The sequence below is a fragment of the Antechinus flavipes genome, chromosome 6, assembly GCF_016432865.1.
Source record: "Antechinus flavipes isolate AdamAnt ecotype Samford, QLD, Australia chromosome 6, AdamAnt_v2, whole genome shotgun sequence".
NCBI classification, from domain to species: domain Eukaryota; kingdom Metazoa; phylum Chordata; class Mammalia; order Dasyuromorphia; family Dasyuridae; genus Antechinus; species Antechinus flavipes.
Genome location: NC_067403.1, coordinates 70,578,390 through 70,595,815, shown reverse-complemented (window position 1 = coordinate 70,595,815; position 17,426 = coordinate 70,578,390). Strand labels below are relative to the sequence as shown.

The 17,426-nt window shown below is 34.7% G+C and overlaps 1 long non-coding RNA gene across 2 annotated transcripts in view; it reads right to left on the bottom strand.

Moving 5' to 3' along the window:
• Window positions 1–3,715: 3,715 nt before the first annotated feature.
• Window positions 3,716–17,426, bottom strand: part of LOC127541925 (uncharacterized) — a 39,887-nt gene continuing 26,176 nt past the window's right edge. The window contains exons 1-3 of one of the 2 annotated variants that reach the window (XR_007948509.1): window positions 15,502–16,147; window positions 13,269–13,353; window positions 3,716–3,951 (exon numbers count right to left, since the gene is read on the bottom strand). This is a non-coding gene — a long non-coding RNA (uncharacterized LOC127541925). Of the gene's footprint in view, window positions 3,952–13,268; window positions 13,354–15,501; window positions 16,148–17,426 lie in introns of those variants that run through there. The other variant, XR_007948510.1, reaches the window with a different exon arrangement.

Here is a 17,426-nt window from a genome sequence, read left to right as displayed (position 1 = left end):
CCTCCTCCCCATTAGATCACCTCATCCAGGTACCTGCCTCATTATAGCATCGGTCTTGTTTCTCTATAAAAGAATCTTGTATCCGACATTCAGGGATGGATTCTTTGAGACAATAGTCTCGTTCAACCCTGGGACCAAACCGTGAATCCATTTGGTCCCAGTAAATCTCTACATTAAATAAATTATTAAATACTCTCTAATCTCTATCTGGCTCAGTTTCTCTGGTGTTACACTATTATTATCACTACTTTACAGAGAAGAAAATTGAGGTTGAGAAGAACTTGCCCAGGGTCTGAAACAAAATTGAAACTCGAGATGTCTGACTCTGGAGCTGGTGTGCCATCCCCCACGCCATCTTACTTAAAAATATGGGAAAACATCTCCCTAATTACCCTGTAAAAGTGAAGGACCATGGGTGTGAAATACCACAAATAATGCCACTTTTTGAGTGGGGGGATGGGGAAAAGACAATGTTGGTTAGTTTTGTTGAATGTTTTTTGTTTCATCTTTTTAAATTCCTTATTATAAGAGATTGCCCTTTGTGAGAAGATAGAGAATAGATACATTGGGAAATGTGGGTGATATAAAGAAAATGGATAGCAATTTTTTAAAGACTTTTAAAAATTAAAGAAAAGGATACCTCAGAGAGATTTTGCAATCATAATTCTAGCTCTATTTGAAGATTACAATAGACACCAGGAATGGCAAATATAAAATAGAGTTGGGAGGGCGTAGGAAAGATAAGTTCCTCAGTGGAACTCATGATTACCCAGTAGAAAGGGAGTGCCTCATGGAGTTGGGATGATCCTTAGCTGGCAGGATAAATCCTGAAAGGGACAAAGCACCTTAAAAGAACTTGCTAGCTGTAAGAAGAATTGGGGAACATAGTGGAGTTAAGGGAGATACCACATGGCATGGGTGAGGGGAAAAGACACCACAAGGCAGAGTGCTGGGGGCTGGCCCAAAGGAAGGTAGCTGCCACGCCATGGGCCATAAATTGTTTTATAGGGAAAACTGAGTTTTGATATAACTTGGATTTCTGACTGGATTACCTTTAGAGAGTGGGATCAAGTAACAAAACTGATCTCTATTATCAGAGCCTTGCCTAAGGGATTAATTTTTATCAATTCCTCTGCTATCTACACCTAACATTCAAGATTTCTTTAGAAAGACCCTCCAAAAGAAGATGGGAGGGGAGGATGTGGGAGTGAACAGGTAACCCACTTAGATCCAGATATATTTCCAAGGATATGTCCTCTTACAATCCCTGAAGTTCCAGGAGCTTCAGACTTGTCTGTAGCTCTCCCTCACCTTCAGTCCCACTAAGAACTCCTCTCTCAAAGGGTAGCACAGACACCTCCCACTTCTTAGATTTGGGAAGTGTATATCCCCAGTTCCCTCCACCCTTAACTGTGAAGAGGTTTCCTTGATCCCATTGCATGTTAAAAAAAACGGTGAAGATATGTATCTCTGGAGTCATAGGGTAGTACTCTAAACCATTCCCTGCAATAATATTTGACATTGAGGTTCCATAGGGAACATTATTCTATAGAACACTATTTGTACTACAAGATGCTTCAGAAATATGGTAGGTTATATAAGATCTCATCAATTTTTTAAAAATGTAATACTGTTGTATGAGAATTTCTTTTTTGAATTCCAAATAACCAAATAAGACTTTGACTATAATTCTTTTTTCTTTTTTATAATAGCTTTTTTTTATTTTTTCAAAATACAAGACTATAACTCTTAACTAAGGCTTGAACTATATCCTTGCAGTGGTTTGTGCTCTTCCTCCCCACCCAGAAATAATTTTGCTTTTATTATATAGATATGTTGCATTTAATACTATGCATATATGCCGATTCCCTCCAAAAGAATGTAAACACTTTGGGGGCAAGAATAAGTTTTGTTTTATAGTAATAGTAGCTAATATCCATATAGCATTTATTATGTGTCAGCACTATACTAAGCACTTTATAATTGTTATCTCATTTGATTCTCAGAAGAACCCAGAGAAATAGGTGCTAATAATATCCCCATTTTTACAGATGAGGAAATGAAGGCAGAGGTTAAGTGTTAGCTAATATCTAAGGCTAGATTTGAACTTAGTCTTCTTGGCTCCAGGCCCAGCATTTTAACCATTTATCACATAGTTGTCTTTGCATCTACTATAGCATTATCTTTCAGTCTATTAGAGCATTATCTGGATTATAATTGATACTTAAAGACTTGTTGAGAATGAATGAATGAAGAGTCAAATAATTCCATCCAGGAAGAGAATGATGACGTGAAAAGAGCAATGGACCTCAGCCCTTCTCATCTTCATTGACTTACCCAATAATTCTCCAGAGTTCAGCTCATCATGGATTACTAAATGTAAGCTTTTGTACATTGTCCCACTGCTACTCTCCCTTCTCCTACCCCGACTTCCTCCCTACCCCACCCTCATACAATCCTATTTGGAAAACTTTTAGAGAGAGGAAAAAGATCCTTGAGTTCTGTTCCCAGAATTCCTTTATACAAGTACATTCTCTGATGTACCTGGAGTCCAAACAGTCCAACAAAGCCAGCCCGCAGCCCCATTTACCTCCCTAGTCACTGTTTTAGTCACTGGTTTTTAAATAACTAGGATTATCACAGGGAATGGTGTTGTCACTTGTAGTGTCCCCTTGTCAACTTGATGGAGAAGCTTGAGTTCTCCTGCTGCTGCCGAAACCGTCTCAGCCACAGTCCAACAGATGGCAAGGTCCTTTGGTGAAAGTAAAAGGAGGGCGGGGGAGGGATTGCTTACACAGCTTTATCCCTGAGCTCTCTCATTAGTTTGGACCCCAGTAGACAGCCATGTCCTTCCTTTGGTGCTTACAACCTCCCTGGGTTTCCCCCACCCCCACTCACTCCCCTGCCTTCTCAGCATCCTGCTCCGAGTAAATCCATGCAGAGATGCTTCTGGGAACATCTGTACTCTGTCATGCGGGAAGACAAGCAGAGCGGACATCCTGAAAAAGGAAATAGCAGTAAACATAAAAACACCAGGGGTGGGGAGTGGGATCTGTGGAGGGACGTAGGCAAATATTGCCCAAGAAGTCACTGAGAAGTTCAAGGAGAATATTGAAATGGGGTGGTTCACTGCTGAGCCTCCTTGCAGCCCTGCAAAGCAGGAAGCACATAGCCATTCCTAAGATACCAAGTGGGAACAGTGGGTTCAAAAAATAATGGTCTGCATTTTTAATTCTAACAGGATTAAATGAGTCTGAAAAGCAATATAGGAGAAGGACATTTAAGTCAAGTCCAAACTCTGCTACTTTGCTAATTGTGGCTTTGGTCAAGTCATTGAACCCCAGCTTCCTCATTTATAAATGGAGATACACAATACTTGGATTATCTTCCTGCCAGGATTGTAACCACTCTGTAAAGTGTGAAACACTTTAAATCACGGCTATTGTTATTGGGAGCCAAATTCCATCTCTCCACTTCCAGAGAATAAAGAAAATTTAGGCTAGAATAATAATAACTAACATTTCTAGAGAACTTTAAGATTTATAAAACATATATATTAACTCATTTGATTAGCTCTTTGAAACAATCCTCCAAGGTAGGTACTATTATTATTCCTATTTTAGGATCTAGGAAACTGAAGCTCCTAGTGTTAAAGTGACTTGCTCAGGGTCACACAGCTGGTAAAGTAACTGAGGCAGACTGTGGAGCCATGTCCTGATTTCAAAAGAAATATGAATCTTTTTATTGGTTGCTTCGTTTGGGTTATGACCACGATTGTAACCATTCTTTTAGACAATGATATTCAATTCTTTAAGATTTTAGAAATCTTGTGGGGTTTTTTGACACATACCGGTCAAATTACCAGTATTCTTTTGGATTGTGATAGCATCTGGGAAATTATAGAACCAATCTCAAAACTTTAAAGGGAACTTCAAGGCCATCAAGTCCAACCTATAAAAGAATAAGAATCAGTTGTTAAAGGGAATTTCAAGGCCATCAAGTTCAACCTATAAAAGAATAAGAATCAGTTGTTTGTATATGGAACTTGACCTTTCAGCCTCAGCTTGAAGACATTCAAAGAGCAAGAACCTTTTACCTGGCAAAGCAGCTTACTCCACTCTGGATTGTGCCTCAATTCTCAAACTTAACAGCCTCAGGAACTCTTTACACTCTCAATATTTGAGGGCCCCCAAACATCTTTTGCTTATGTGATTGTAGTTATCAATATTTACCATATTAGAGATGAAAACATCTTGGTATTATTAGGAAAATGGTTTTGACCTAACATACCTCTTGAAAGGGTTTTGGGAATGTCCAGCGATCACTGGACCACACATTGAGAACCACTGTTCCAGTGGTCAGAAAGTCATTTATTTGATTGTTTTCCTTAACAAAGTAATTTTGACTCTTTGGAACTTCTACCCAAAGTTGGAAAAAAATAAAAGTAGTCATCATGGCCATACTTCCATACAAGGAACCTTAGTCAAGGTCATGGTTTTCTGAGAAATTATTATGAAAAACACATTTTTCCCAATTTTTTTAACCCATAGGAAGGCAACTACACAAAACCCTCATAAAATTTCATTCTCATGAATGATGTGTCATTTCCAATTATATGGGGGGCAGAGAGGAAATTTCTTCTCTGGAGTTGTCCAAGAGAGAGAATAGATGAATGAAGAGAAAGGAATTGTTTCCTTTTATTTTTTTTCCCAGCTTTGAAGCTGTCAAAAGGTGAATTGCATGATGAAGGCAGTACTACAGTATCAGAGTTAGGATCAATGAGTATAAATTAATGTCCTTTTAAAAATGTTTAGAGTAGGATTGGAAAGAAGCTCAGGTTCTTCTGAAGTGCTTTCTGAAAGAAAAATAAGCAGTTTTCACTTTGTCAAAATGTCTTCTCTTTATGGAGGTAATTCATAATTTCTACCAGAAAAGCTAAATCACAGAACCAACTTTTGTTCTTAACTTTTGTAATTGAGTCAGCAGTTCATTTTTCTCCCGGAAATTGTAGAACTCAGTCAGCTCAATGGAAAGAATTATGCAAAATAACTATCCTAGAGAAAGCCAAAGAACAGAACAATGTAGCTATGATTTTCCATATTCACTGGTTATTTCCTGAGAGAATTCTCAAACTATAGCTAAATTAGGGCCCAGGCTCCAATTTTATTGACAGAATGTATTCCAATTTCAATGTAGTTGTTGTTCATTCATTTAAGTCATGTCCAATTCTTCAATTCCCCATTTGGAGTTTTCTTAGAAAAGATACTGGAAGGGTTTGACGTTTCTTTCTCCATTTCCTTTTACAGATGAGGAAACTGATACAACCAGTGTTAAGGGACTTTCCCAGTTAAGTGGCTGAAATCAGATTTGAACTTACATATTCCTTACTCTAGACCTGGCACTGTATCCATTGCACCTTCTAGCTATCCTGCCAGTTTCAATAACAAGATAAAAATCCTTATCTTTAAAGCATCTTTAGAATATCATGCAATGGGATGTGATTCTATTGCATTTGCAATATTATTCTAGTGGAGAATGGTGGTACCTTGAAATAACAGCTAGATCTGACCCTAGGAGATCTGGGTTTAGAGTCTCCTTCTGTTTACAGCCTGTGAGACAATGAACAAGCTGCCTAATCTTTTTCTCAGTTTCATCACCTGTAAAACCAAAGGTGACTTGAAGGACTAAATCTCTGACCTTACAGTCCTACCTTGCTGGAACACGAAGGCCTTCATGTCCTTCTATTTGCATATGGCATCGAACAGCTTGCATAAAGCCCTGGAACATTACAGAGCTTTAAGGAATAGATTTGTAACCACTCAACAGAGGTTGATTATGCTATAGATCGAATACAGGTCAATACTTTCTGTTCTGTCTAGTCTCATGGGAGAAACAAAGTTGATAAAGAAAATCTGTTCTCTTTTTGATCTGATTTTTCTTGTGCAGCATGATAATTGTATAAATATGGATCCCTATATTGGATTTAATTATATTTTAATATGTTTAACATATATTGGATTACTGACTATCCAAGGGAGGGATTGGGGGAAAGGGAGGGAAAAAATTGGAACACAAGATTTTGCAAGGATCAATGGTGAAAAATTATCTATGTATATGTTTTGAAAAGAAAAAGATGTAATAAAAATAAAAGAAAATCTATTCTCAAATAATGAAATGTTACGTAGGGCAAACCACTTACTCTTTCTTGGCCTTAACTTCCCTTTGTGTAAAGTAAAGTGGTTAGGGTTAAAGGCATCTAAGATCTCTTCCAGCTCCAAATTTCTTAAATATTCAAGCAGAATTGTAATCTCATCAATATGAATATTTATTCCAAATATGCAAATCTCAGCCCATCCTTGCCTACCATGCTATGTGATTTTTTTTCTATATCTTACAATAATTTCACACAGGAAATGCACCATTCAGGGGACATTGTGAAGATATCAGTGGAGCACACTGGTTCTGATTGTCCTCTGTACATATTTCATGATTATTACATCTTATTTTTTGATCATGAATATCTTTACTCTTCTAATTTAACTCTTATTCATAGTTTCTTACTTGTTATGTATTTCAGTCCTGCTTGTATTCATAAGGAACCTTTCTTTTGCCTTCTGAGGAAGAATTGGCTTTAATTCTTCAGACATTATATCATTCCATAGTTCAGTCATATGATAGTAACAATACAATACTTATGATCCTCAAGTTTCTAAGAGACATTAGGAGTTAATAAAGGAGTTTTGCATTTTCTGAGGTAATCCAGTCTGTTCACCTGTTTTCTTTTAGATTCAATTGTTGTTCATTTCCAAAGTTTTCCCAAGATACAAATGAACGAGCCCTATGGGTCATCTATGCCATAATTTGGAGAATATACTTTCTTCATCCACTTGATTGTTTCTGTGTGGATGGTTTGCTAAACTATTGAGTGGCCACAGAACTTTTCCAAGAATCTTTACATTCTTCTAAGGCTTTATGCAAATAGAAACATCTGGAGAACTTTGTGATCTTTCTTCAACTTAAACTCTATCTTGGACCTCTTTCATGTCAGTGACCAACATGTTTGGCAGCTTTTATTTCCCTGTTTAATCCTTTGTCTAATGTTAATCAAAATGTCATTTTGGAAATTGCACTACAGGACTTCAATGCCTTTGTATATACCCTGAAGCTCAACTTTATGTGTAACCTTCTCAGTTAAAGTAAGAGATCCTTGAAAGTAGAAATTTCAGCTTTATTATTTGAATCCCTAGTCCTTAGCAAAGTTGTCAGCAAATAAAGGCATCTAGCAAAATAAAAAAATTAATTCATTAATAAAAATTATTGTAAAACTCTTTGAAGAAATTTTCCATTATTCTTCTGTTTTCCTTCCACTGTCATTCTTAAATCCTTAAATCTTCAGGTGACTTTGCTTATTTGGTTTCTTGTCAATCTTGCTTTAACTATGTTATCTTCTACCTATGTAATCTTTATAAGTTGATACAATTCATGATCTTTTATTATATTTCCTTGTAAATGAACAAGTTCATATTTTGAACTGGTATTGCCCTTGGTTGCATTACCTCTCCAATTAAACCAAGTGTTTTATGATTAGGGTCTTTTTTATTAAAAAAAAAAAAAAAAAAGACTTATTTGGTCTCCTTGTAAAAAACAATTGATTTACAATGACTACATTCCTTATGGAATCATAATCTATGTCTACATTCTTTCTTCCATCCATATTCCATTTTTAATCATCAAGGCTTTGTTCAAATAGGTCATGCTTGTAACATTTAAATTTTAATCCATATCTTTTTTATCATTTTTATTTTTTCTTGTAGCTTTGCACCAATTTTGATTTTTGCTCTAATAGGACAATTGTATATTGTATATGCAGACAACTAATTCAAGAATGTCTTCCACATCGATAACAAACAGATTTTCAGTTAGTTAAAACATCATCAATTGAAACTATTATCACTCATATGAAAGAGTGTTCCAAATCATTATTGATCAGAGAAATGCAAATTAAGACAACTCTGAGATACCACTACACACCTGTCAGATTGGCTAAGATGACAGGAAAAAATAATGATGAATGTTGGAGGGGATGCGGGAAAACTGGGACACTATTGCATTGTTGGTGGAGTTGTGAACGAATCCAACCATTCTGGAGAGCAATCTGGAATTATGCCCAAAAAATTATCAAATTGTGCATACCCTTTGATCCAGCAGTGTTTCTATTGGGCTTATATCCCAAAGAAATACTAAAGAAGGGAAAGGGACCTGTATGTGCCAAATGTTTGTAGCAGCCCTGTTTGTAGTGGCTAGAAACTGGAAAATGAATGGATGCCCATCAATTGGAGAATGGCTGGGTAAATTATGGTATATGAATGTTATGGAATATTATTGTTCTGTAAGAAATGACCAGCAGGATGAATACAGAGAGGACTGGCGAGACTTACATGAACTGATGCTAAGTGAAATGAGCAGAACCAGGAGATCATTATACACTTTGACAACGATATTGTATGAGGACATATTTTGATGGAAGGGGATTTCTTTGACAAAGAGACCTGAGTTTCAATTGATAAATGACGGACCAAAGCAGCTACACCCAAAGAAAGAACACTGGGAAATGAATGTGAACTATCTGCATTTTTGTTTTTCTTCCCGGTTATTTATACCTTCTGAATCCAATTCTCCCTATGCAACAAGAGAACTGTTCGGTTCTGCAAACATATATTGTATCTAGGATATACTGCAACATATCCAACATATAAAGGACTGCTTGCCATCTAGGGGAGGGGGTGGAGGGAGGGAGGGAAAAAAAATTGGAACAGAAACGAGTGTCAATATAAAGTAATTATTAAATAAAAATTTAAAAAAAAAAAAAAAGTTAAAACATCATCCAGTTCATGACTTGGTATATCTACTATCTTCGAATTCTTTTTTTTTTTCAAAAAATATTCATTATATAATTATAATTATAACTATATATCTATATATAAAATATAAATGTTATTTGTAGATCATATATATACATCTGTATATGTATAATTCTTAGTCCTCATTCCTAATCCATGTTTTCAAATATATTTTTCACTATTCTTATCTATTACCATTTGCACTGAATTCATCGTTTCAATGTATATATTGATATAACATAGAAGGTCTTAGGAAGCTCTATATAAAATCCTTTTACCTCTTCAATCTCTGAAATGATATTGGAACATAAGCTAAAATTATTTTCATCTTAGTCTTTTAAAATGCTTTTAAAATATTGTAAGCTTCATAATATGAAATGACTAAACATATCATGAAATTATGTTTCTTCTTATTGTCTATAGGCAAAATTAAATCTATGAATTCCTTTACTTGCATCTTCTAAGAAAATCTGTAAGTTATCCATTTATTTATCTATGACATCTTTCTTTCTTCTGGCTTCATTTAATAGGGAAAAAAATTAAAGACTAAATGATTCAGTTCCTCTACTAGTATTTCTTACTCACTGAATGCATGAACAAGAATCTCACATTCAGAATCCCAATGGTTATGTTAATATTGTGCTATAAGAAATGATGAGGGAAGTGATTTCAGAAAAACCTAAGGAAACTGATAATGAACTGATGCAAAGTGAAGTGAACAGAACAGAATGCTTGACTACTCTAATCAATACGATGATCCATTTCCAAAGAGCTCATGAAGAAAAATGTTAACTACTTCAGAGGCAGAAGAGATGAACTGAATGCATATTTTTTTAATTTTTGTGCGAATATTTTTTAAAATAAAGGCTAAAGTTGTTGGTTTTTAAAAGTTTATAAAGATCCAAAAAATGTGTCATTCTTAGAAAGAATTCAGGAGATTTAATTGAGTTCCTTCATCTAAGTTACTCACCTATAATTACAATGGCAGTGAGGATCAGAGTTGAGATTTGAATCTATACTACATCATCCTGAATCCAATATTTGGCTGCCGACTCTTTCAGTGCATCAGTTTAGCAATTCAAAATTTCATGATATGGAACTATAAATGAAAGTTCTTATAAAACAAATGATATAATTTTAATAATCCCAAAATTGTTTGAAATTATTATAAATTATTATTAGAAATGAAGCAGTAGTAGATGGATGTTACTAATAATAATATTCATTACAATCAATCAATAATTATACTCTGATGTTTCTATCGAAAGGGATTTTTGAGGCTGTCTATTCTAAAAATCTATAGAACCTCTTCTGTGATATCTCTGACAGGAGCATCTACACTCTGTTTGATATCTTCAATAATGAAAAATACAGGGAAAAGACCAATTTATTTTGGACAACTCTAATTTCATGAAAATTTTTACCAAAGAATCAAACTTCTTATAATTTTCACATAATGTTCTGTCCTCCAAGGCTATCTAGATTCAATGCAAGGCTTCTCCTATATAATAGTGCTTCAAATATTTGAACACAGCAATCATGTGCTCACTGAAGTGTACATCTGAAATAAAGAAGTAGACCAAGGGAGTAATTTAACAGAGCTTTCTTATAAGATGAAAGAGAAAGAACTTTAAAAAGGATTCTTCTTTTCTTCGAGCTCTCTCAATATTTTTCATTCAAATTGATATCCTGAATTTTGAAATGGTCTTACCATTGATTTGTTCCTGGGCTGCTAAGGTATGAAAACCATAAAAATCTCCATTGTGGATTTATGAGCCATTTTAAAGATGAAGCTACTGAAGTCTTAGCTAATATCTCAAGATGACACAGTTAGTGATACAAGTAGCAGAGCTGTTGTTTATCCTTTATATTTAAAAAGGACCAATGATGTCACAGGGCGATGAGAGACTTGTGTGTGAATTGTATTTAAATGAGACAATGTTGCACCAAGTCATCAGCTTTTCTCTCTTTCCCAGAATCATCGAAGTCCAGCGCCAAGACAAAAGTCAAGATGACTTTGCAATGGTCCAGGATGCAGTGGCTGATATTGACAGTCTTCAATGTCTGACCAAGCTCTAAACACTCCACAGAATCTGCTTTATCCATCTTCATGGTTATTGGAACAAATGGTTCTCATCTGCCTATTCTTCCAAAGTAGGTCTTCACATGCTTGGGGTAGACACCCCTCTAACTCTCCAATGAGTTTGAGGTCTTTAGAGATACCAGAAATAGAAATAAAATCTATCAAAACCATGGCCTCTTTTTTTCCATTCTAGGATTTTCACCATACTACTTTCCTGCTTGACTAATGTATATCCACAAAATTCAAAATCCTATTAAACATATCCTTTATTCTACTAAAATTCTTCCTCAGATACATTTATCTGAAGAGCAATCTTGTGATAAAATGTCTTATGATATATCTGGTACAAGAGGGTAAGAGAAGGCAGCTACTCCACTCAGTTACTTTTGGTATTTTTATTATAGCAAAAACTAAATTGAGAAATAATAGTCTTAGGGCAAACTTAAAGTTTTTCATTAAATTCCAATGACTATTCTATAATATAAGTTAGCTAAAGAATCCAGAATGCATCCTTTATTTTATTAAAGCAACTTCTCTTGCTAAAATTCTCTATCACTTTGGATCAACAAGTTAATCAATCAATCTGTAAGTATCTATGTAGAAGGAGGAGGAGAAGGAAGAGGAAGAAAAGGGGAAGGAAAGAAGAAATTCTTCATGCCTTCAAATAGTTTACACTCTAGGTAGGAAAGCAACATATACATATAAAAATATATACAGGACACAAACAAATCAGACATGAACCCTTACATGAAAAGGCAACAGCAACTGAAATGAACAAAAATGGTCTGGCTTGACTTAAATCTTGAAGGAAGCTAGGAATTTTAAGAGGTTGAAGTGAAGAAGAATCATGCATAAAAGACAGCCAATGAAAAGCAAAACAGAACATGGAGCTGGGAAATAGTGCATCATGGATAAAGAACAGCAAGTATACCAGTATGGCAGAGGTAAACTATAGCACATTTAGTCGGCTGAACCTCATTGATGCATGTATACATTATATGTTTGGGAGAAAGACAGTGAGAGGGAATGATAGAAAGAAGTATTTCATGAGAACTAGCAATTATTTGAACTGCCAAAGGTGTTTCTAACTCAGTATCAACATGGAAATCCATCAAGGTGACATAACATTAAAAATTTAATTCTTCACATTAACTCTAATCATATGAGATATTCCTGCAAAATAAAATTAGATAAATCTACTTGAGCTTAGTTAGGTCAGTCTTGACATAAGTAAATTACACAGCTTCAAATCAATAGAGAAAGAAATAAAAATACTCAACAAAAGAGCCAAAGAGGAGTTTCAATATCTCTTCCACCACCAGGAAGGGAGCAAAGAAAGAAAGAGCTCAAAAGATCCATTTGTCTCTGCTTTCTTCCCACTGCTTCTGTCAGACTATATTTAATCATCCTCCTCCTTAGTGGAGTATCCATAGTCTGCTATACTTCTTTGGATTAAAGGCAATGCTATATCTTTGGCATCATAAGAATTATTTCAGATGCAAGGGGACAGTGGAGGAACTGCTCCTGATCAGGGGGAACCAATTTTCCTAAGGATATATATACACAAATATATTTATAATACAAATCAAAAAGTGCTTTTAAAGGGAAGTGGAAGGCTCAGGTCAAATGTTTTACTGATTAGTAGAACACTTCTACAAAACCAGTCAATACCCCATAGAGATCCTAATATTACTTAAACTCTGGTGTCTAGTAATTTAGCTAGACAGAAGTTTGACTGAGATATATTTGGGGATTTTAGTGGCTTGCAAGCTGAATATGGATTAACTCTGTGATATGGCCCAGGGGAAGTTAACATAGTTAAATGTCTTTAAGAGTCATAATATCCATGAATAAAGAAGCAATTGTCAAGCCACAAATTGAGTATTGTTTTCAGGTCTGGCCACCACATTTTTAGGAAAGACATTGACAAGATGGAGCGTCTGGAGGAGGACTGTTAAAATAGTGAAGGGCCTCAAGTTCATGACTTATAGGTATCAATTGAAGGATCATTTAGCATAGAGGGCAAGATTTAGAGAAGAGAAGACTGCATTCAAATGTGTATAGGGTTAATAGGTGTAAGAGAAATCAGGCTTGTTCTCATAGTCCCAGAAGGCAGAAGTAGGAATAATCAATAGATATTTGATATTGATGTAAGGAAAAATTCCCTAACAATTAGAATTATCTCAAAGTAAAATGGGTTTATTTGCAAGTAGTTGGTTTCTCCCACTAAAAATCTTGAAGGAAAGGTTAGACTTAAGCAGGAACATTATAAAGGGGATTCTTACTCAGACATCCATTTGAATGACATATCTTTTGAGGTCCTCTGGAACTCAGATTCTGTGAAGTTGTGGATTAAGGAGGTCCCAGCCCCTAAATAACAGAAAATAACAGCTTAATCTTATTACATTGCTAACTGTTGTACATATTTCTGAGAAAATAGAACAGAGTGAGGAAGGGAAAAAATCATTAAAGTCACTTCAAGCAAATAGTAACATGGAATCAGTTGATAATTTTGATGTTGCCATGGGTGATAAATAAGAGGGCTTCCAATAACATGGATCAGATGCAGGTCAGGTTGACTCAACCCTATATTCCACTGCAGCTGATCCCAAAGCAGTATTTCAACCTCAATGATCAGAAATCTACTATGTGGAAATTTGAGGCTGCCATTCCTTAAGGAACCCAAATCGGCAATCCTTGACATAATATATATCAAAGTGTCTTAAATTGTAGGTGGGGTTACATAACTGAATGTGGGAGTCATGAAATATCAAAATATCAGCCAACTCTGGAAAACACTGAAGATCTCTACATTCTATGATATCAAATATTCTACCAAGACTTAATTCTTTATGTAGAAATAAGCAAGCACATCTATCTCTTTAAAATGCAAATTTGCTTTTATCTTTAGTAGATGGTAAATTTAGTAAATGTTAACATTGCAAATAATTATTTTAGAGTAAATTTGTGATATATTATCAGTAAATGTTTGATTTGTATACCTATTTTATATACCTATATACCTGACATTACATAAAAATGTTTCTGGTAAAAAAAGGTTGTAAGGAAAAAGTTTAAAAAACCCTGGTATAGGGGCAGCTAGGTGGTGCAATGGATAGAACACCAGCTCTGAAGTCAGGAGGACCTCAGTTCAAATCTGATCTTAGACACATACACTTCCTAGCTGTGTGACCCTGGGCAAGTTACTTAAGCCCAATTGCCTCAGCAAAAATAAAACAAAACAACAAAAAATCCTGATACATATATATATATATATATATATATATATACCATGATCATGGTGAACTCATAATATGAATGATTTTGCTTTGCATTAGTGATAACTTTCATTTAGGATAATAGATAAAGAAGTTTGTGTCTTCTGGTGATATGGTATGTTATGGTACAAACCAGACCTAAGTCTTCCCTTCTCATTCTGCTCAACTTTTATCTGTTTTGTCTTATAAATTCTGTGAAGAATTTTTTTTAATCTAACGATTTTCATGAACTAATATAGAGCAAAGCAAACAAAAACAAGAAAACAATATACATTGATCTCCAAAAAAGTAAAGGATAACCTTAAAAGACTTAAGAACTCTGATCAATGCCACGATGAATCTTCACTTTAGAGAACTGGCAGCTAAATCACGTATCCTGCCTCTTGGTTAAAAAGATGGTAGACTAGAAGTACTAGAAGTAGAATGAGGCAGAAATGGCCAAAGTGTTGGTTTACTTTTCCTTCACTATATTTTGTCATAAGGGTGAATTCCTTGTAATTAACAGGGATTTTTTTTTTCTTTTTGCATTATTGGATGTGTAATCTATATCAAATTGCTTATTTTCTCAGGGAAGGGGAAATTAAGGGAGGGAGAGAATTAGGAAATCAATTTTTTTGTTTTTGTTTTTGCAGGTAATTGGAAAGAATAAAATATTGTTCAAAAATAAAGTATTTTGTGTGTATGGGAGGAAAAAAGAGATTGTTCCTGCCTAGAGTGGGGATGGAAGGTGGGGGACAGGAGGAAAGGAATCATTTAAAAAGTGACAATCATGTTTAAACAATCAAATTCCTTCCTTCCTTCCTTCTTTCCTTCCTTTTTCTTCCTTCCTTCCTTCCTTCCTTCCTTCCTTCCTTCCTTTCTTTCTTTCTCTTCCTTCCTTCCTTCCTTTTTCTTCCTTCCTTCCTTCCTTCCTTCCTTTCTTTCTTTCTTTCTTTCTTTCTTTTTTCTTTCTTTCTTTCTTCCTTCCTTCCTTCCTTTCTTTCTCTCTTTTTTCTTTCTTTCTTTCTTTTTTCTTTCTTTCTTTTTTCTTTCTTTCTTTCTTCTTTCTTTCTTTCTTTCTTTCTTCTTTCTTTCTTTCTTCCTTCCTTCCTTCCTTCCTTCTTTCCTTCTTTCCTTCCTTTTTACTTTCTTTCCTTCTCTTTTTCTTTTTTTTTATTAAAGCCATTAAATGCATGGAGACCAATGGAGCACATGAACTTTCCATCTGTTATCTCTTGTTACTGTTCCATGATCAACCCACCTCTTTTGGGGGCCACGCATCTTTCAGATGGTTTTTCTGGCGCCACTCCTCCAGAGCCGTTCTTCATTCGTAATATGTTGTAGCATACTCACAGGCACCATGTGCTTTTGCATTGCCCTTTGGGTGACCTGCAATTTTAATTCTTCGAAGTCTGTGGTGTGCCATGAAATAGGCCAATAAAGAGAAAGCTCCTTTCCGAGATTTCCTCAAAGTGTCTTCGAGCAGATAAAAAACAGATGCAGTCGAGATGTGACATCTCGTTCTCAGTTATTTATTCCACAATCTTCTAGCTACTGTGTTCTTTAAAACTGTTTATCAAGCCCACTGACAACCTCACTCTTTTTGCTTAAAGTGATAAGCATACAAATCACTTTCTACCTTAATGATTTTTTAAATATTAAAAATAAAAATATAGTCCCAAAAGTCTGTAGTACATTAAGGCTAACGGGCAAAATGATGAATAGTAGAGATGTTTCTCTGAAACCTGTTACAGTACAAATATACTGCTTTTTCAGCTTTCTGAGCCTCAGTTTCTTCATCTATAAAATTAGTGTTTTGGACTAGATCTAGGAACCTTTCCAGCTCTAAAAACTATGATAATACTCAACAGATGATTCTTTCCTTGGTAAAATAGGATCCTGGCTAATATATATATATATATATATATATATATATATATATATATATATATATATATGTATATGTATATCCCATTTGTTTCAATAAAACTGGTAGTCCAGTCTTTACATTATTCTCTAATATTAGAATTATCATATAATTCTTTTTAGTTTTTTGTTTCCTTTAAGTTAACAGTGATGTGATATTTAAAGTTTCTGACTTCCATGACTATAATGACTAGCTTGTCATTTCACCTGAATAGTAAAATAGATTGCCGATAGATGTAGTTTCACTTTTGCATCCTAAGTTTCAGTGGAAAATGGGACTTTTTATGCTTTTTTATATATTCACAACATAATAAATAACATACTGTTTTAAGGAGAGCTTGTATAATTTTAAGCAAAGTGGTGAAAATATAGAACTTTCTATTTCTAGATTTTTCATTTTTCCCAAGGTTTGGGTTTCTTCTGCCTGTCTGACTGGGTTAAAGTTTAGGGAGGGAAAAGGAGAAATTAAAAAAAGAGAGAGAGAGAAGAAAACCTTATGCAAAGTGGGACATTTCAAAACCAACCAAGATCAAAGTCTGATGAAGGCCACTGAATGGAACAGGCATGAATACCAAATTGTGCCATTGATGTTGACTTGAAATTTCAAGGTTTATGACTTGAACTATGCCTCCATTTTATATCTGAGCCCTGAGAATGCAAATGAAAAGACATGGCTTATTCTGCTGTTTGGAGAACTCATCTAGATAATCCTATCTTTATCACCAAGTAACCAGCATAATCTCTTCTTTTTTTTTTTTCAAATTATATGTTGTATTTTTTAATTTTTGAAGTGCAAGAAAAAACAGTTGAGAGAACTCTCCATAATTTCTATTGAATTTGAATCTAGAAGCCCAGATGCATCATATCTCATTCTATAATGTAGAGATATGAGCACCAAAATATTGCTAGTAATCTTAAAGAATTTGCTGAGAAAAGGTAACATGGATAAAGATGGGGAAAATGGCATTATGATTCTAAGATCCACTAGTCGAGAATTCAAGCCAGTTCTACTAACTAGTTGAATGTAAAGAAAGGTGTATTTGTTATTAAAAATAATCCATTCTTTATCTTTTTTTCTTAATTTAAGACAGTCATCTCATAAATGAGAGCAAATAGGGAAGGTATGACTACAGTATAATCTCTTCTTATGGGAAACCAAATTTAAGTGGTTGAGTCCCACTCTATCTAATAATTACACCTTTTTCTAGATTGTATCCTTCTTTAAAAATTAATGCTTTCTTTATTGATGGACTTGGTTTA